At 37.7% G+C, this 22,177-nt stretch overlaps 1 protein-coding gene across 4 annotated transcripts in view; it reads right to left on the bottom strand.

Moving 5' to 3' along the window:
• Window positions 1–22,177, bottom strand: part of Erbb4 (erb-b2 receptor tyrosine kinase 4) — a 1,086,504-nt gene that overhangs the window by 121,424 nt on the left and 942,903 nt on the right. The window lies entirely within an intron of this gene.

Below are 22,177 nucleotides of genomic sequence, written 5' to 3'. Positions count from 1 at the left end.
TGCTTGAGATGTTTCCTGCCTTATAATTCTTTTACTCAAAGAGCAAACAAATCCAGTCAAGACTCCTAGATGCCAACACAACAGCTAAAAACTCAATAAAAACACATCCAGCACTGCTATGTGATGACGGGAGGTAACCCTCATGTAATGAACCCTAAATCTGCTCCAGTTCAGTCTTCATAGGAAGTTTCAAGGCTGCCTTGTATGAAGAGAACACCCGAGTTTTCTATCATCCTATGTCAAGTGGGGTTAGGGGTTAAAGGAGGGTTCAGAGAGCTGAGACTTGGTGTCCCTCCTTCCTTGAGGAGTCATCATGCAGATATGGAGATATCACTGGAGGCCAGGACGTATCCAAATTCCTTAGTGAACAATGCCTATTTTTACTTGTGTTCTGAAGAATTTCTATTCTCAATAGCCAAAGTAGAAAATATCCCAACTAGGACATATCCATTAAAAACTAAAGAAAGGACTCAAAATTGGAGAAACTAATCCAGATCAAATGCAGTTTAGGTCTGACCTAATGAAACTTAAAAGCAAGCCTTGATATTTATGTTTGAGTAATTTAACAGCATCTTAGAACAATGCTTAAGAATTTTTGTGGGAATAAAATTAATCTAGTCCTCAATTATTAACAATTCCCATTTAAACCCCTGACAAAAGATCCAAAGGACACAAAGAAGTAGAAACATGTAACTAATAGTGAAAAAAAAGCCAAAATTGAACCAGAAATGATAAAGTAATGCTATTAGTATATAAAGATATTAAGACATTACGATCATATTCCATACATCAAGAAGCAAAAGGAATAGGAGATATAAGAAGGCACTGATTTACAAGTGCCATGAAAGGGGAAATGGGAAAAATGTGGAGCAGGTGCTGTGCCTGTGTATTGAATCCCCTGAGACCACCAAGGAGAGGGTTTCCAATGCAAGCACACAAGGGTCTTTTTATTTTCAGGTTTGAACCTAGACTGCCACCCTATGCTCCAACACAGCAGATGGAGGGAAATGCAGCAGCCATGGGCTTAGGTGTAATAGAGTTCTTAAAGGGAAAAACCACCAGCCAGGGAATTACATGTCTTGGTGTTTGGGGATTGGCTGAAGAGATATGGGGCAGGATGATTTTTTGAAACTTTAAGTCTAGACATTTGGCACAAAATCACATTTGAAACTTATTGGCCGCTTCTAGGGTATCAATTTGAGTTTTGTTGTCAGGATACATTCCTGACATTCTTCCTGGAACTGAGTAAAGCCCCCGGTCACCAGGTGGTCTAAGATGGTGGCTCTTCCCTGAGATGGAGTCTGTAAAGTCAAGTCTAGGCCTTCATATTGCCTTAACACTGGCTTTTGTTGGAAGGGAGGAGGGATAAATAACACTAAAGATGTTTGGAAAGGTTTTAAGAAAATATTCTTTTATATTTATTTTAAATAAAACATTTATAAATGTCAGGTGGTGGTGGTACATACCTTTAATCCCAGCACTCAGGAGGCAGAGCCAGGAGGATCTCTGAGAGTTCGAGGCCAGCCTGGGCTACAGAACGAGATCTAGGACAGGCACCAAAACTACACAGAGAAACCCTGTCTCAAAAAAATCAAACCAAACCAAAACATGTATAAATATATGTACACACACACACACACACACACACACACACACACACACACACGAAGAGAACTTAAATGAGGTTATGAAGTCATACCATCTAACAAAATTCCCAGTACCAGGCATGTCTAGGAAGTTCAAGACACTCCTGAAACAACAGAGGCCATAACCATTGCTCTTGGTTTCTTACGTTTTTTGTTTTTGTTTTTTGTTATTTTCCCTTTAAAAAGAAGGTAAATCCCTATTGTTGAAGACATCATATACTTCGGACAAAAGACTCAGAAGATGAGAGCTAGATCTGACCTGAAAGACTCCTCCCTGAGGACTAGCTTCCAGGGTATCAGGTGGTGCTATGCAAGCTATATGAAAGGTAGGAAGAAATCAACAGGCATACCCAGCTGTGATGCCTGTGAAGCACAACAGTGACCATCATTTCAAGATATCTCTAAAGGTGCAATAGTGGTACTCGTATCTTGGTAGTAACCAGTAGCTATCTAACTGGACTTACAGGCTTTTAACAAACATGAGGAAAATCATACCTGGACCTGGAAACCTAGCCAGATACTCATGACTGGTAAGGTCATGTATCTTAGAGAAGAACTCAACTATTGTCAATTTACTAGAACAGCTTAATTCCTAAGGACATTCCAAATATTCATCCTTATATCTGTTCATCTGGAGGCTCTACCTCGGCCCCACCCCCACCATTCCAAACCCCGCCCATCTCAGAAAGCCTATCACACTGCATCTCCTCCCCCAGAGCTGTTCAAGACTGTGCCTACAGGGTATTTTAAACTGCCTTCTAGAGGGCGGCCACCAGATTTATTTTCCTGTCTCCTCTCCTAGTCTCATCTCTGGGGGCCCGAAAGGTCACCCAGGAACGTTTTTCCCAATATACCTGGTCTTTTATTTTTAATCTGGCTTGATTTGCCTTAGTGCATCAGGGGAGAGACTTAATATTGGGGTACGGAAACCTTCCAATATTCACAGATATATTCACCCCTCAACAATGAAGCTCCCTTTTGCAGTGGAAGAAGACAGGTGCAGCAAAACACAACTGGTCAAAATGTCTATAAATACTGATTATGGCATGCCGGACCTGATACATACATCGACAACACACCTTGAGCACCTATGGCTCAGGGGGCATTGTGGACAAGATGACAGAAATTGTTACAGCCAGGGGACCAGGAACACTACTGTGGCCTTATGATTCCTAGAAACAATAGGGAAGCTACACTCAATATTCTTCCATATATGGCTGTCTAACCAAGAACCAAAGAATGATAATGCTAATAATCATTCTACCATGCAAAGGGGGAACCCAAGGGGCTCTATGAGCCATGACAAAGAACTGCAGACCAGTCAGGTTATGGAGAGTGAGTGAGTGAGTGAGAGAGAGAGAGAGAGAGAGAGAGAGAGAGAGAGAGAGAGAGAGAACAAGAACGAGTCTTTTCCAGGGATGAGCTCCAGTTGGTTATCCAATATCAATATCCAATATCAGCCCTAAAATCACATCCATACAAGCTACACTAAACAAACTCCGTGTGTTGTATTTATATAGTCCTGCATAAATACATACACCAATAATAATCTAAGAAAAAAAGAGGCTTTGAATGTAAAAAGGAATAGATGAATTTGAGAGGGAGTTACAGAGAGCAGGGGAGACACTGGAGGGAGATGACATGGGTGGATGTTGGAGGGTGGGAAGGGAGGAAATGATGCAACTATATTTTAACTACAATGTAAAAAATATCAAGGTGGGGGGAGGGAAAACAAGAAAGCCAGTTTGGAAAAAAAAATACAAAATTACTGCTAACGAGTCAATATTGGAGATAAATGAAGTCATGAAAATATTCAGTCAATTTTCAAAAAACAAGAAAAGGGCCCAAAAGAACAGAGCATATAGGATCAGGAGGAGAAATGGTGTAGATATTAGAATTCAAATCTACCACTCCAATGACCACAGTAAATTGCCAACAAAAATTGAAATAAGAGTGGAACAACTACATTAATAAAGGGCAGAGTAAATTCCAGAGCAAAAATATTATAGTAGGGAAAGAGCACAATTTCCTAACAATAAAGGGGTCAGTTTTTAGAGTGAGCATAACAATTCTAATTAGTATTATATCACTCTTATTAACATGGCTTCAAAACTCAAGGCAAAAAGCCCACAGCACTAGAGGGGTAAAATTGATCTAGTACACAAGGCTGGAGAAATTTAGCATCATTTATTGATAGAACAAGTGCCAAGAAGTCCAATCTAAATACAAAAGACTCTGCTGTAGTTTATCAATTCCATCCAGTCCCCAGAAAAGAGTCCCCCTTCTTACCACACACATCCTCAAGACCTGGGCAAGTTTTCACTTCTGAGGTGGGTACCTTACTTTGCTCAAACTTCCATTAAGAATTCTCAGTTTGGGGGCTGGAGAGACGGCTCAGAGGTTAAGAGCACTGGCTCTTCTTCCAGAGGTCCTGAGTTCAATTCCCAGCAACCACATGGTGGCTCACAACCATCTGTAGTGAGATCTGGCGCCCTCTTCTGGCCTGCAGACATATTTGCAGGCAGAACACGATACATAATAAATAAATAAATCTTAAAAAAAAAAAAAGAATTCTCAGTTTGGATTCTTGACCGAGAAAGAATACAGTCTGCAGTTCAAATGCTAAGCGAAGCTGCTATCCGCACCTGTGCTTTGCATTCAGGCTGGAGGAGGACTGTGGGAACCAAAGTAAAGATATAAAAAGAGGAGAAGACACCAAAGGAGGTCTTGGGCATGGTGCTTGTTGGCTGTCTTCCTGATGCTGCCCTGGCTCTTTTCTTTTGTATAGTATGGTTCTCAATTTCTAATTGACATTGTGAAACACTACAGAACTGCCTCTCCATCCAGCTGCTGGAGCAGCACAGAATGGTGCAATGAAGTTCAAAACATTGATTCAGTCTCTGATTTCCAGCCTTGTTTGCCTAGTCTTGTTCTTGCTCATTCATGTAGTTTTACAACCTGTGGACTAGCAGGAAAGTGTTCTTACTCACATAACTCACCCTATTTAGCATCCACATCTCAGGCTGTCCTCTAGCTTTTCTGGCCCACTTCAACCTTGCTTCTATTGTAAAACCTCCAAGACTATATCCATTCTCAAGAACTACATTTATTTTTGACTCAGATATTGTAGTTTGTCTTCACTGTTAATTTGATATTCCATCCTATCATACACCTTTAATCTCTTCTTTGCTGCTTACTTGCTCACTAATTTTTTTCTTTAGTGTCCCATGCCCAGCCCCCCAAGCTGGCCTTGAACTCTCTATTTTGCCAAGGATTCTCACAAGTGCCTAACTTTCCCTTCTCTCTCTCCAAGTGCTGGGATTACAGGTATATGCTGGCACAACCTGCTACTGTTACATACCAACTTCTATGTGTATCTTCCAGTGAAGACTATAAATTCTATGTGGTCACTGGGCTTTGTGTTGAACATCATGAGACATACCCTACTCTAAGCACAAAGAAATCCTGTAAATTCTTGGCATCGAATAAATACACATCCATGACACTGATGATGCATTTGTGGATCTGTTTAGCTAAGCATGTATAATATTATTTATATCCAAGAATGTGTTCTGGTTTGTACCTCATTTATAAATCAAGAATGGAATTCAGAAAATTCGATTCATGCTTACATTGGCACATTTCTGTACCTATATGTAAATGTATTAGTTATATAAAGTGTAGAATCTTATATCTATATCCATAGCAAGATATTATAATTAGGCACACCATATGATAATTAAGTTTATAGCCATTAGCACACATTATCTCTCTTAGCACTTTGTATGTGCTGATATCCACAGTTGCAGCAAACAAGAATACTTCGCCTTTTCCCCTCTCAATTAGTGCTGCTTGATGCCTTTTCATTCCCAGGTGCAAAAAGGATATCTAATGAATACTATTAATAAATGAGAAATAATATTAAATATTAATGCTTCCTTCTTTCTTGGTTCTGGATAGTATAGAAGGGTTTCCCTTAAGCATTCCTTTAAGTGACCTGATTGTTAAGTTCATCTTACTGCATTTAAAATTTTAAAAGACCTTGCAAGTCCCTTCAGTTCTACAGTGATGTGGACTCAGAAAGGTCTCAACAGGAGTAGCAGTAGTAACTTCCATCTACCTACAGTATGGCACTGTTCAGTTCAAGACAGGAAAATGAGGTTAACCGCTTAGCACTGCTTCTTTTTTGATAAGCAACAAACAACTTGTATGTCTGGAACTCAGGCTGAATTTGCGATCTAATCCCATCGCTGCTATTTGCAGTTACTACATATGACTCTGAGGAAGTTACATGATCTCTCAACCATCAGTTCTCCTCCTATAAAAAACGTGAATGATGACCAGGTGGTGGTTGTGCATGTCTTTAATGCCAGCACTTGGGAGGCAGAGGCAGTCAGATCTCTGAGTTTGAGGCCAGCCTGGTCTACAGAGCAAGCTGTAGGACAGCCAAGGCTACACAAAGAAACCCTGTCTTGAAAAACCAAAACCAAAACCAAAAAAGGGGAGGGGGAATGACATTAGCACCCCAGCCACAATAACATTTGTTGAGATTAAATAGATAAAATACCCATTTCATGGTAACTGTTACATGAAATTTAGAAGGAAACATTTTCAATAATAAAGTTAGTTGATAAGCAGTCTTGGTTCAGATTTTCACTTTAAAACCTAAAAGTTGCATCAATAAACATTCCTAAAGTAATCAATTTATCTTTCTAGAATGCATTTGAGGAGGAGTTGAGGATGCAGCTCTGCTGGTAGAGTGCTCACTTCCAAGAACAAAGTCCTGGATTTGATCCCAAATACCCTGTAAGCTAGCTATTGTAGTGTACACCTGTAACCTGAGCACTTGAGAACTGGAGGCAGGAGGATCCTGAGCTATGTAATATATTTGAAACCAGCATGAATGACATGAAACCATGAATAAATTTGAATGCACATGGACACAAACATGTTTGTTGAATCTTCACCTCTTTTAAAATAGGTGGAATTTTATACCATCTATATACATTATGTTAATCTGATATAAATATATAAATAAATAAAAGCTGGATGTGGTGTCACATGCCTTTAATCCCAGCACTCAGGTGGATCTCTCTAAGTTCCAGTCCAGCCTGGTCTACAGAGAGAGTTCAAGGACAGCCAGGGCTGTTACAGAGAGAAACTCTGTCTCGAAAAGCAAGTAGCAACAACAAAAACCAAACACCAAACAAACAAACAAAACACCCCCAAAAACCATTATTGCAGTCCCATGATGCCCAATCATTTTGACCAACTTGAGAAAAAAGATTGGCATTAGTAATCAAATTCTCAAAATATGTACTTTGGCATAGCAACTTGACATTTAAAAATATTCATTCTAAAGCGAGGATTTCTGGGAAAACAGATGCTCTTTGTTTTCAGAACAAGTGGTACAGTCATTTGTCCCTTAGTCTAGAGCTCAAGCATCAGTCACTCGGTAAGGTGACTCAGAAGCTAAGTACAAGAAAAGGAAGCGGTACCTTTAAATAATTCGCAGAGAAGCATGGCTGGGAGACAGTATTATGCTGTTACTGTAAATTTCCCTGACAGTAGAGAGGGCTGCAGGGGTTATGGGAAGGGAGAGGAGCTACACAATAGCCACTGGCCTGAGTAATTAGCTGGGGTAATGAAGAGAGAGGAAAAGTGTGTTGGACACCGGAGCCCTGAACTGTCAGCATTATTGTTCTCCAAGGGTTGGGAAGAACAACGCTCCGCTGAGCCTTTAGTAATCGCTATACATGACTACTCATGAGGAGAGTAATTAAGAAATGTCAGTGCTTCTCTGGAAAAAAAAAAATTAGCACTCTTACCACACACAGTGTTTGCTGGAAGAAAATCATTTTGTGGTTGCTGCTGCTCTAAAATATTAACAGAACAGCATTTGTGTTTCAAATAGTTCAAAAGACAGAGCTATAAATAACCAAACACAAGACCCAAAGTGCCAAAACACTCCCTCCCCATCATGCCCCACCTCTGTCCCATATACAAAGAAATGCCTGGTTCATAGTAGAAGCTGTCCTGAGCCCTGTGTGCAATGCAAGTTCCATTCCTCGGACCCCAACAATCCACACTGAATCATCCTGCTTTGTATCTACCATATATATTTACTGGAAATTATTTATATAAACATGCATGTGTTTATTAGTTCATTTTATTTTAAGTTTCATGAATGCAAATATACTGTCCTTGCTCATTATTACACAGTGATTGCCTGGAAGACTATTTGGAACTAGTAAGTGCTCAATAAATATTTCTTAAAGTCACTCAAGTATAACATTTCATATAGGAAAAGAATAGTATGATTTCTCATGTGTGCCTTAGGAGGCCAGGTTCTCAGTGAAAAACAACTGACTTTACTTAAAAAGTACGTCTATATAAATGAATCATATTTCTACCCAAAAAGTTTGTTCTCACCTTGAAAATGGGAAGTATCAATACTTTTTTTTTCCTTGTGGAAATAGAGTGTTAAGGAAATTAAGCTGCAGCCATTGCAGAGCAAAGGTGAATGCGCCAATGTTGTACTGATGAGGCTAATCAAATCACTTTCTCCCATTCCATTCCAATGTATTTACTCTGCTCTTTGAATTAAGCAGTTGTGTCTATATGACTAATTGTAGCGTTGATTCTCCAATTTGCTCTCTAATCAGATTCTATTAAAGGTAAATATTTATCTCCCCAAATAGTACTCTATGGCTGGAAAGAAACAAAAGCTAATCTTTAGAATTTCCCAAGTAGAACACAGCTCGATTCAAGACAGAAAGAAGATGATTTCTAAGAACAAACAAGGCCATTTTGCAATTTGAGAGAACTTTATTTGGAAACAGAATTGGTAATGATTTTTGGGCAAGATCCTTTTCAGTGTCACTGACTGATTATCCTCCATTAATTCTATAATTGGGATAATGACTTTATTTTCCTCATGACAAATTTTTTTCAGTATGACCATAGCAAAACAGTCTAACACACTGGTAACTGGCTGAATTTTTTTTTTTTTTTTTTGCGGGGTTGGGGGGCAGAGTATTTGAGTTTGAATCTTACTTAGCTCAGTTATTTAATAGCTAGATGACATTTGGGCAGGTGATCCCATATCTTTGTGACTCTGGGTTCCTTCACTGCACACTTGGAATTAGAATGATACAAACCTGAAAGCCTTGCTGGGAAAATCATACAGCACATTCAGGAAGGATGAACAGTGACCAAATATACAAGATCTTGAATTCTAGAGAGTTTAGAGTGAAGGGAAGTTCTGTTCAAGGTATATTTCCTACCTTATACAAGATATGTGCTAGGAGCTGAGTGTGTTCCTTTTAAAATCCTGCTATTGTAAATAAGAAGGTATTACAAGATGAGAGCTTTAAGAGGTGACCAAGGTCCAGGGCTCCTTCTTAGTGAATGGGATTAAGGCTTTTATAAAAAGAGGTTTTTATAATACTTGGCTCATAGCTAGATTCTTCTCGTGCCTGTCTTCATTCTCCTGCTATGTGAGGATATTGTAAGAAGACAATTGCTAAAAGCTGGCATTTCACCTTGGACTTACCAGGCTCCACATCTATGAGAAACTTCTGTTCATCTTAAATTATCCAGTCTATAACACTGTGTTATAGCATCACAAAAACACTGACATTAGTCTTCACAACTTTGAAGAAATCAATTCAATCTGGTCTTTCACATCATCTCACTGTTAAAATCTAAAGTGGTACTTTTTTGCTTTGTTTTGATTTTTTTTGCTTTTTGTTTTTCAGTACAGGGATTCTCTATGTAACAGCTCTGGCTGTCCTGGAACTGATCTTGAACAAGGCTGGCCTTGCACTCACAGAGATCCTCCTACCTCTGTCTTCTGAGTACTAGGATTAAGGGTGTGCTACACCACTGTCCTGCTTGAAAGGTAGAATTTTTGAGAATACTTTCTTTAATATCAAAATTATAGAGTGCTTTCATGTGGGCAGGCTTTGAACCTTTAGAAATTGTCAGCTCCTAGTGAGAACAAATTTGAAGTGGCTTTTGTCTCTTACAACAGTGCCAGGCTCAGGGCTGGTAATCAAAATTTAGTAATAGAAACAGGGATTATATGTATTGAAAATTATTGGTTTATTTACTGCTGTGATTTAAAAGCTAATGTTGGATTTTTTTAAAAAAAGATGAGACTGTTCTGTTTCTCTGTTTCTTGTTTCTAGGAATTCCCACCTGGGAAACTTCATTTAAAATATTTAAATTTTAAATCTCATACATATCTTTAATAGCGGCATTGCCATCCACATACAATATCACCTGAAATGTATTGGCACAAATCCAAGTAAAAATAACCTTCATTGGCTACCTCAGTGGCGTTTGTCCTTCCTAACACCCCTTAAAGGTGTGTGTGCTGTGTATATTGTATATGTATGTATATATGTGAATGGTACACATGTGCATGTTTTATGTGTGTATATATAGTGTACATATCATATATATTGTGTATATCTGTGTGTGGATATATGTGTATGAGTGGTATGTACATATGTATGTGTGTGTTATATATGAATACATGTGTGTCATGAAAACTACGTATATGTATGTATGAGGGGTGTATATAGGTTAATAGTATGTGCATGTGTACACATGATTAATAATTAGACTAAGTTTCTACTTAGTATGGAATAACTTCCTCTTCCTTGATTTCCAGTACCATGTAATGTGGTTTCCAGGTCTTCCTTACACTCAGTCTTCTGTCACCTGTTTTTCCTCTGATTTTTTTCTTCCCATTTCCCTCACAGACTTCTTGTCTTTCCTTGAATTCTCCCTTGCATGCAGTATGTCAGTGCATGGCACTCGGTACTCTTTCTCTTGCCAATAAATTGCAAATCTGTTTATACATGTCAAAACATGACACATTTTCTGTATCATCAGAAACAAGGTATCTCTGGTTCATCCTCTTCCTTCAAGACCTCATCCAATCTGATGTTTGTTTTTGAAAACTCAAGTTTCTTGAATCCTTTTCAGTCTTCTTCCCATTGATGAACATACTGAACTTTCCCAATTCTCGTCCCTTTCATTCTATTCTTCATGGAGTGGTCAAAGTAACAATTTCTGTGAAAAGGTGTTGAATTTAATTATGCCAACTTCATCTTAAAATCCTTCCTAGTAGATTCCCCTCAGGTTGAGTTTTCTTCTCCTCCCCCTTTATACCCATTCCTCACATTTCAGCTAACTACTGAAATTTACAGAATTTTCAGGTCCATTTCCCAAACAAGATGATCTTAACTCACTTAACTTCCAATACACTTTACAAATGTATGTTTTTCCTGTCACAACTTCTACCCCAAATCACGATTTGTTTCTCTGTATCATTAAACAGAAACAAGTAAAAGTTCTATATTTATCCATTTGCTCCTCAATAGTAAGCTTAGCCCCTGGGCAATTAACTCTATGAAACTCAGTAGTTGTCAGTGTCATGGTGAGTGCCAATACCTACTTGGGTAATTCTCTTGGGATCTGAATTATTGAATTAAAAGTAAAAGGGTAATTAATTTATTTAGCTCATCTCTTACAAATGGTGGGAAACAAGTGAAAAGCTCATTGCAAGCTGCACTGGGAGGGAGGGGTGAGAGCTGGTCGAAGAATTAACCTGGTTTTAAAATGTAAACCTCAGGCGCCTGTGGTTTGTAGGCAGCAGGTGTATGGCAGAGTGGAAAGTAGACTTGAAAGTATGCCTCAGACAATCTTTGCATTTCATTTTCCCTCTCTTACAATTCTGCACCCTAATTGCCAGTGCAGCTCTGTAAAACACAGGGGAAGAAAAGAGAAATCTTTATGTAAATTGGCTGTTTGTTCTCCGGGAAGCTGTTACATAATCAGCCATGAGAGCTGATTATTTTTGACTACAGTTGTATGTCAATTTCAGAACAAGGAACTGTGTGATGTTTCAGGGGCTGTTCACTTAACATGCCATCTTCTAAAGCTGTGCCTCCTCATTGTAAACCCCCCACACACACACACCCTGTTGAGATCCTATAGCGCTACTGTCTACTTCAGGATCGCCTGAATTTGAGAGGTCCTCTAAACAAATCACCAGGTGATGATGATGATTGCTTTTGTGTCTAGGATACAATGTGCTCACATGAAATCCAAGATCTGTCCAAGACTGATTCTGCAGCTAATCTTCCTGGCTTAGTAATAACTTGCAGTAGTTCCCCAAATGGACCAGCTAATTCTTCATGTAGCATTTTGTCTTATAGATAAAGAAATGAGGTCAAGAGAGATGAAGTGCCTGAACCAGGACTGGAAACTATTTCCTACCTGAAATTGAGGATTCTTTCATTGAATGTGGATGCAAACAAGAACATCAGAAAACATGTCAACAAACCCTAATATTCTTTGAAAATGCTCGTTAGTAGTTAACATACTTAATAAATCTATAGGTTATTCAATCACTATTTTTAGAACACCACTCTGGAAAATTCTGTCATCAAATATTAATTGAATACCTGCTATGCTAAAGAAACCATTGAATTTGATATTTAAATAAATAATAGACTATTGAGACCTTAAGAAAGTAATCACAGTATAAATTAAGAATAGAACTAGTCTTTATAAAATAAAGAGGATTTTCATATGTCTTAGAGATTAAACAATCATAAGTGAGATTCACTACCTGCATTATTTCCAAGTCTTTTAACCATGAATGTACATATAAATTCCTACTAAATATTTAACGATAATGACATTATAAAAGCTTGGGAATCCAGGGAACAGGCTAGTAGAATTGCAGACTATAGTACTAATATGTTCATGTGGCCAGTACCAAGGATCTTCTATTCTGTGTTATACTAAAAAAATGAAGACAAGTATCACACAGTGGTTAATTCAGGATGTAAAAGTCTGCCACATCAAGGATATACAAAGCTGTCTTACAAGAAGAAAAGGCTTAAGCAGAACAGTGATTTTTTTTTTTTTTGTGCTTGAGAAGGGAATTTTATAATAGGCAAAGAGGAAAAAGAGTCAATAGAGTTGTACTGTTTGGGAATGGAGGGAAAGGGATGTTAGAGAATAGATTCAGTTATTTTGAATCAACTAGGGACATGCAAACGTTAAACGGGCACAGAGTAATTTTCAAATGTTGGTTCCTCTACTTCTAGTAAAACTCTAGCCAAAATAGTATATTTATGAGTTTCATTCATTTTTATCTATAAAATTAACTAAGAATCAATAAAGTAATAAGGAATTTGTATGATGAATAAATGAGATAACACCATAATAACCAACCTTCTTCTAAGAAATTTTTCTAAATATGTATATTTATTTTAATTTGTGTCTATGTATGTGTGTCTGTGTTGGGGAATATGTATGTGAGTGCAGTTGCCTGTGAAGGCCAGAAGATGGGAGCAGATCCCTGGAGCTGGAATCACAGGTGGTTGTGAGTCACTCTATGTGGAAGCAAACGGGTTCTTTGTAAAACAATACAGGCTGTTAACCCCTGAACCACCTCTTTACTTCCCTTTTGAGCATTTGTGTGACTGATAATCTGTCAAGCGTTTTGCACAAATGTTTAATTTAGAGCTGCATTTACATCTATACACCTTCTTCAACACAGACTTTACCAAGCAGGTTAAATGCAGATACTTTGATCTTTGTAGTCAACAAAGAACAAACAACTAAAATGATGTAACCAAAAAGGGGGAAATGGTTTAAAATCACACCAGCAGACCTCAAAGTTTAGACTCTTCACTTTAATTCATTCTTCCTAAGAAATTAGGGGTAATTTACACATAGGTAACTTTTAACACTCAGGAACTATTACTACTAGCAGAAATATTTGGAAAAAAAAGTTCTAATTAGACCAGCTGCTTACTGACAACATCTAGTTGGTTTCTTTGGTTCTAAATTTTGTTCACTAAAGTCACTTTGTGACAGTATTGAATTTCCCAGTAAGTTTACCTTGAGCTGAAGTATTTACTAGTCACACAAACATCTTTACAATCTAGGCTATGTGAAATTGCAGTTTGTAAGTTAATACTTGGCATTTGGGTATTACACAGGAACAGCTGTTTAGTTTAAGCTGGCCCAGAGATGGGGTCACCTTTGTGAGGATGGAGTCACTGTTGATTACCTATGAGGTCAATAATTTCTTTAGGGTCATGTTGACTCTTCTCATTTCAAAGGTCTACGGATGTATAATTTGGATCTCCCCTCAATTATGTATAACATTTTAAAAGTATCTTTATACTTCTAACTTCTGTACAATGAATATTTGATTTATGTTTCTCTTGATTTATGATAGGAAGCCAATTGAGGGCAAAAATGTTCAATTTAATATATTGAAGAGACACCATGCTAATATGTATTATTCCCATCATCTCATTCTTTGCTTAACCTTGTAATGTTGCAATTAACATTTAGTCTGGCTAAATTTACTTTTCACAATATTTAGAGAAAAAGCACACTATTAAATGTCTTTAAAGAAATAATTGTCTTTCAGCATAAAATGAAAGAGAAAAAGTTCCAGGGATTCTGAGGAACAAAATTATTATAAATGACCAAATTTAAAAATTAAAATATTAACACTGACATGGATGTTTATAATTCTAATATCCTGTTTAATCTGATCCACATAGTAATGGAAATTCAGAACTGTATTAATGGTTTGAAATATTTAGTATGTGTACCATCCACATTGGGGCATAATTACTTTCTTATAGAAGCTACACTTTTTGTATGCAAATTATTTATTTGTTTGTTTAATTGAAAATTGATTCTTCTGTCATATCCCAAACACAGTTTCTCCTCCCTCCACTCCTCCTTGATCCACCCCCCACCTCCCCTCTACTCCAGATCTACTCCCTTTCATTTCCCTTGAAAATGAACAGACCGCCAAAGAACAACAACCAAACAGAACAAAACAAGATACAATAAGACAAGGCCAAAAAAAAAAAAAAAAAAAAAAAAAGCCAAACTAATAGCCATAACATATACACAGAGAACCTGATGTAGACCCATGCAGCATGCAGATCCTGGGGTTTTCGCTTCAGTGTCTGTGAGCTCATAGGAGCCCAGCTTAGTTGATTCAATGCAAAATGTTTCATCTTTATTTATATTTTAATTTTCAGTCTTAAACATTTATCCTATTCTTTTGTTGTTTGTTCTCTTTTTGAGATTGTAATAAAATTACATCATTTAACCCTTCCTTTCCACCCCAACTGTCCCATACACCCCACCTTGCTCTCTTTCAAATTTGTGATTTCTTTCTTCATTAATTGTTGTTACATACTTATATGTATGTACATGCATACATATTCTTAAATGCATAAATATAACCTGCTCAGTGTGTGTAATGTTACTTGTATGTATATTTTCAGGGCTGGATAATAGGTATTGGATGATCTGAGGAAGACGATTCTCTTGCTTTCAGGATTCTTTTTTTTTTTTTTTTTTTTTTGGTTTTTCGAGACAGGGTTTCTCTGTGTAGCTTTGCGCCTTTCCTGGGACTCACTTGGTAGCCCAAACTGGCCTCGAACTCACAGAGATCCACCTGTCTCTGCCTCCCGAGTGCTGGGATTAAAGGCGTGCGCCACCACTGCCCGGCGCTTTCAGGATTCTTTAGTTGCCTATAGTTCTTCGTGTAGGGTTGAGGCCTCCTGGGCTTCTCTCTGTGTCCTCACTGCCCCACCAATCCCACTGCCCACCTTAGCACATTATTCTTATCCCTGTTCAGCTCATGTCTAGGCAGTTAAGGTGATAAGGTTTTTATGGATGTAGCTTCTGGCATTAGTAGGAGACACAATGTAACTGCTAACTCCCGGATCCTCTAGCTTTTGCAATCTTTCCACTCCGTCTTTAACAATGATATTGGAGCCTTGGGTCCAGAAGTTGCCACTTTTCAAGAGCTTATTAAGCTAGGCTTTTAAAAACCTTAATATTGTTAACTAGTTTAAGAAATTAAAGGTGTTTTTGACTGAACAATTTTCATCACTGGTTTTTAGAATGGGGTCTCAACATTAGTAACATTTGAAAACCCACGACAAATGCAAACCTTGCCTATCCTGATCTGTGATATGCTGATAAACCAGGGTTATGAAAATTAAACCAGCATTGGCTGGTTTCCATGCCACAAAATAGTCCCCACACAGCCAATTCAAAGCCACTGGCCTCTCTCTCCCTGTAGTGTCAGAAGAGGGTACTTCATCCATTTCCTTAAGAAATGGCTTTTGCATTTACATCCTGCAGTGCTGTACAGTCATAAAGACTGGCATTAGAGTCCATCAACGTATTCTTACAAATCCTGCAGCTAAATTTGATACAAGTCAAAGGTGGAGAACCACGGCCCCACTCTATCTTACTATCTTTTGAACATCCATTTCCCCAGAAGGTCTTATTTATGTAAAACAAAACAAAACAAATAAACAAAAAACCCCAAATCTATTGTCTACCAATGATCAATAATTCTTACTCTACTCTATGTGCATTAGAGGGAAAATTTTTGATGTTGCTTTTAGTGCCATGGCTATGGAGTCCTTGCAAAAAATAACTGTAGAATGTAACTGCAGAGGTCGGGGATAGTGCTTAGGACAGTGCAGAGGGCAGAACAGAAAGATGTAGAGCTATTTCCAGCAGAAAGGGGCAAAATGATTATAGGAATTTGTAAGATAGGAGAGCTTTCTTTCTTTCTCAGCAAGTGAATGGCAATTCTACCAGGAAGCTCACATGTAGCTGAGGCTGATTGGGTTCATAAGTTCTAGCCTGTAGAAAGCTCTGCTTCTAATTGCACATTTCTGATGGGAATTAATTACTTGGGCAAATACTTAAACTATTACTTACACCATTATTCTAAATTTCTGGATGTCACATTTTCATCTGCACCTATACATGAGACCATTATGTTACAGTGACTCAGAATTTTTTCAAGTCATACCTAGCATATCTAGCATCCAGTTGTAAAAAAATATTACACTGCACATCCTAATATATAACATGCTAAACATGAACTACAATTATTTCGTTGTATATTTATATGGTTTGGCATGTTATAAAGCAATAGGAATAATTCTTGTTTAATTTCAAGGATAAATGTTTTTTAAACTTTTCTTACATTTTATATTTCTTTCCAGAGCATTTAGGAGAGATATTCATTATAATATAATCTTAGAAATACTAAAATTTAATTGCTATTAAAATTTATAAATATAAAATATCAATGGACTTAATTTAAGTTTGCTGATGAATTTTGACTTTATTTCACATATACTTATATAAATTAAGCTTTTAAACGATGCAACTTAACATCAGAAGAAATCCATACAATTCATAGTATTTAATGACTGTGGCCATATGTATTAAGAGTAGTAATTTCTGTGTTGGCATACATGAAACACAGATGCATATATATTATTATTTATAGGTACGTATAGTCATTATAGGTGCATTTGTTATTCCCCTAAATGAGTGTTGGAAATGATGCTAATAAAACCATTAGAAAATAGTTGCTCAGGTTGAAACAAGTCAGATGCAACCTCTAAGACCACAAAGTACCAGAGCCATGAACAAGCCTAACAAACAAATTGATTTTTTTTTAATCTTTGAAGATCATAGAATGTAGCACTCCCCACTTGGCTCGGCCTGCTTTGATAGTGTACTCTCAGTACATAACACAGAACTTGATAGCTGCCTTTCTTTGCTCTGTGAAAAGGTGTTTTGAGGAACCTCTGCATTTGGAAGAAAACTTGGTAGAACTAATTACCTACTTGCCACCTAATGATTCTCTGAATCTGTGACAGCTACCTCCATGACTTCCATTTCAAACATGTTTACTATGACTTTTCAATCACTTGTTTAGATGAGCTGCAATATTTTCGAGTGACAGCTTCAAACTGCTGTGTTATTTAATTGGTTGCATTCAGAGGGCAGCTGTTCATCTGACAGTCCTCTCAGGTACATCAGAATTCACTGTGAATATCCTTGGGAATTGCTTTAGAAAACAAATCATGCCTTCTAATAGGAAACATGCCAACATTTACAGCGTTCTTTTTAAAATCAGAGAACAAACATCTCAAAGCATTGGAATAGAGCTTGTTTTACAGAATTTTAAAATATCATCTTTCTTTAGCAAACCTGATAATTATATTCACTGGGTACATGCTGAGAAAGATGAGCATTTCCTAGTAACTGATATGGAGACTTTAGCTATAGAATATATTAGCAAAGTAGCAAAATCAGCAATCAAAGAACACAGCTTAAATATAATTTATTTATAAGAATAACATCCGTGACTTAGGGGAGTAAGTAATTTGGAATCTGAATATTTTTTCTTTGTTTTCTTTTAGGATTACTTGGTACCCCTGGCCTTGCCTTGAATTGCCTTGAATGTAGCCCAGGCGATCCCTCTAAGCACTGATATTATAGACTTGAGTCATCATGCCTTGTATTAGAACTTGTTTTTTTGTTTTTTTTTTTTTTGGTTTTTCGAGACAGGGTTTCTCTGTGTAGCTTTGCGCCTTTCCTGGAACTCACTTGGTAGCCCAGGCTGGCCTCGAACTCACAGAGATCCACCTGCCTCTGCCTCCCGAGTGCTGGGATTAAAGGCGTGCGCCACCACTGCCCGGCTAGAACTTGTTTTTATAGATAAGGGGGTGACTAGATAATAACAATAACTCCAGAAATATATCTAATTCAGTAAATTTTTAGATTAAATGCTCAAGCCATTGTTACCTAGAAATGTGCATTAAAATAATTATTAAAGATACATTGAATATGTTGAACATGTTATTCCATACAATGATTGGTGAATGAGAACATAATAATCATTTTTTGTGACAAACAGCTACTTCTTCTATGTAAACTGTTAATAACAGATCTGTGTATGTATGTGGAGAAAAAAACTATTTCATTTTTCTCTTATTTGTGATGTTAGTGTTTCTTCAGATAATTATTATTGTGATAACAGGTTGAATTTGCAATTTGCCATCTGCCTAAATAACATTAACCTTCTTGTAACCTCATATTACTACTTCAACTTGCCTGGTATTTGAATCTCTCTAATATAAACCAGGAACAAAAGACATCAGCTGCTCTATTAGGCAAATGTCTGTCCATTTTAGAGTCCAACAAACAGAGTATCCTATGAAGATGAATGCTGAAATCATGACCATTAAATTGGGTTAAGTAATCTTAAGTATAATGAAGAGAAAATTAAAAAGTTTGCAAATAATCTTGCAAGAGTAGGTTTTAATCAATACACTATAATACTTATTTTAGAAATTTGTGCAGTACCTTATGCAGTTTACAAACCTCATGTTAACAAATGTAAATAGGAACCTATATAATATTTGAAATAAAGGTTTTTCTTGTTCAAAAGTCCAAAACTCTTTCTATGCAGATAAATTTATTGCTTCCTTGGTTAGCTCAATAAAGCAGGTGTCTTAGCAGTTTTCATCTATATGATCCATTAAAAGCAATGACAGAGCTAGTTACCTCTCTGTCTTAGTTACTTTTCTATTGCTATGAAGAGTCACCATGCCCAAAGCAACTTAGAGGAGAAAGGGTTCCAGGAGGTTAGAGTATATGACCATCATAGCAGGGAACATGGCAGGCAGCAAGGCATAGTTCTGGAGCCGTAACTGGGTACTTCCATCCTTATCAGTGGGTCTGTTACCGTTCTCCATTTACCAGATTTCTTTTTAATAGGTAAGAGGCAGAAAAAGAGCTAACTGGGCCCGGCATGGGTGTTTGAAGCCTCACAGCCCATCCCCAGTGTCACAGCTCCTCTAACAAGGCCACATCTCCTCATCTTTCCCAAACAGGTTCCCAACCACCAAGCATTCAAATAGATGAGCCTCTGGGGCCACTCTTTCAAACTACCACACTCTCTAGTTTGAAAAACTCAGCTAGCTCTCTTCAACCTTCTAGATAAACCCTCATGAGTCATTATTTTAGATTTACAAATATGGGGTGAATATCTCAGTTGGTAGTTTTTTAGACATTTTCTGGCTCTCTTAGTAATTTTGTTATTTGACATTTTCAGACATGTATATATTGTATTCTGGTTTCTTTCTCCCTCCACATTCTTTCATCTCTCTTGCATCTCTATTGACCCAGCATTACCAATTGTTTTCCCAGACGCATGACTTTCGATTTTATTTTGTGACCTGTTTAGTTTAACCAGGGCCATCTGTGTGGTCAGTGGATTGGAACTATCCACTGGGTCCGATCTGCTGGGTCCTGGTGGAGACATGAGTGGACTCATACATCAGTGAGTTTCCCCTCTGCTTGAACTTGTCAGTAGCAAATCATATAACAGTGAGGAATAGGGGTTCCTAAGCACTTCCTCTACCCATGCCTCGCTCTTGAAGGGTCTATTCTTGTGCAGACTCAGTGCAGGCATCCACTGCTGCTAAGAGTTCATGATTTCAATGGCTGTGCCTTGCCCAGGACAGCCATCTTTATCTTCTGGCTCTTCCAATCTTTCTATCTCCTCTTTTGCCATGTTTCCTGAGCCTGAGAGGGAAAATGTCTTGTTTACAGCTGACCATTCATCTGCCAGTGATGGATTGTTATTTAGACTTTCTATCTACCATCACTCCCATATGATTTTATACCAGGTCTTGGTTTTGAATGCCACCCAAATACCTGTCATTCCAAAGCCTATGGTCTCTGTCTGTACCACTCCCAAGAATTCCATAGCTTTATATCCAACTCCCTACCTCTCTAGTGTGACCTCATCACCGAAACCAATATGGAAAACACACACATACAGACACACACACAGGCACACAGGCACACAGACACACATACAACTTAAGGAAAGAAAACTTGATAGGACTTGTTACAAATGACTTTGATATGAGGATTAAAAGAATGAGGCATAGTATATTTTCTACAGGGACCAGGCTCTGATGAAGGAGATTATTTATTTCACACAAGGCCTATATATTTGAACAAGTAAATAAAATATACTATCAAATATCACTAAGTAAATCTCTGGGTCTAAAAGGGAGGATAATACCAAGTTGCGTAATTTTTAAAGGACTTTTTTTCCCCCTCAAGGAAAAGCAGGCCGTAAGAAACCTCAGAGACAGTGTGTTCAAGTAATTGGCGACACAGTGAAGCATGAGTGATGAAAGCCATATTATGGGCCTAGTTCTGTTGGTAGCTCACCCATGGGTGGCTGCATGGTGCACCATCAGCAAGAGAGCTGCACTTTTAGTAGAGCCTTTTAAGGTGTGTTACTTTTGCTTATGCTTCATTTGTTTAACTCTGTGAAGCTGTGTTACCATGCCAGTCTAAAACACCTGATGGTCTAATAAAGAACTGAACAGCCAATAGCGAGGCAGGAGAAAGGATACGTGGTGCTGGCAGGCAGAGAGAATAAATAGGAGGAGAAATCTGGGAGAGGAGAGAACTAGGAGCGGGAGAAGAAGGAAGACATCAGGGGCCAGCCACCCAGCCACATAACCAGCAATGTAGTAAGAAAGATAAAAAAATAGAGAAAGGTAAAAGCCCAGAGGCAAAGACAGATGGGTTAATTTAGAGTTAAGAAAAGTTGGCAATAAACAAGCCAAGATAAGGCCTGGAATTCATAATTAAGAATAAGCCTCCATGTGTGAATTTATTTGGGAGCTGGGTGGCGGGCCCCCCAAAAGAGCAAAACCAAACAACAATACTGGGCCAGTACTCCATGTTGAGAACCACAAGACACTTCATTCTCCCAGGGAGGGGCGTATATTTCCACCGATTTCCACAGGTCTGTAAGTCTACTTAGATCCCATCACAAGATGCTATGTTGACTTCTGCAACTAGGCTTCTGAGCTCTTTTTAAACTTTTTTTTTTTGGTGGAAAAGGCTTCCACACACTCCTTCAGGAGGCAAAATCTGTAACTTATTCTCAGCATGTAAAGAACATAGCATTAAAAATATTATAGTAGAAGAATTTCTTATTTTTCTGTCATGAGATTAATTCTTGTTTGTACTTAGTGCATTAATATTAATGCATGGGCATAAATATTAATGTATAAATATAATATTACTGAATATTATTATTAAGATAAGTTTCTCATTATCATTTCTAAATATCACCACTACCAATACATATACTGTTTCACATCTATCAAAATTCAGGCTATCCTTTTAGGAACCAAAATGTTACAGATACTTTGTATCATTTTTTTTAACCATCACAAGCAGAAACAGTTGACTCCATTAGGGAAATTCAAAATGCTTCATCACTAAGCTATGCCACTGGGTCTAAAGAGATTATACAGTGGTTAAGAGCATTGCCTACTTTTCCAAATAACCCAGGTTGAATTCTCAGCACAGATACAGCCATTTACATTCATCCATAACTCAAGTTATAGAAAATCCAGTGTCCTGGCCTACACAGGTACCAGGAATACAAGTGTTTTACAGACATACATGCAAGCAAATGCTCATATGCATAAAATAAAATAAAAATCTTAAAAAAAAATCCATGCCCATATTTACCAAATTGCACATCAACAAACTAAAAAAGCTAGCTTTTGTCCCTCAAATCGCCCTCAACTTAAGTTATT

Source organism: Peromyscus leucopus, chromosome 13 (genome assembly GCF_004664715.2).
Source record: "Peromyscus leucopus breed LL Stock chromosome 13, UCI_PerLeu_2.1, whole genome shotgun sequence".
NCBI classification, from domain to species: domain Eukaryota; kingdom Metazoa; phylum Chordata; class Mammalia; order Rodentia; family Cricetidae; genus Peromyscus; species Peromyscus leucopus.
Note: the sequence above shows the minus strand (reverse complement) of the source record. Positions and strands in the feature narration are given on the sequence as shown.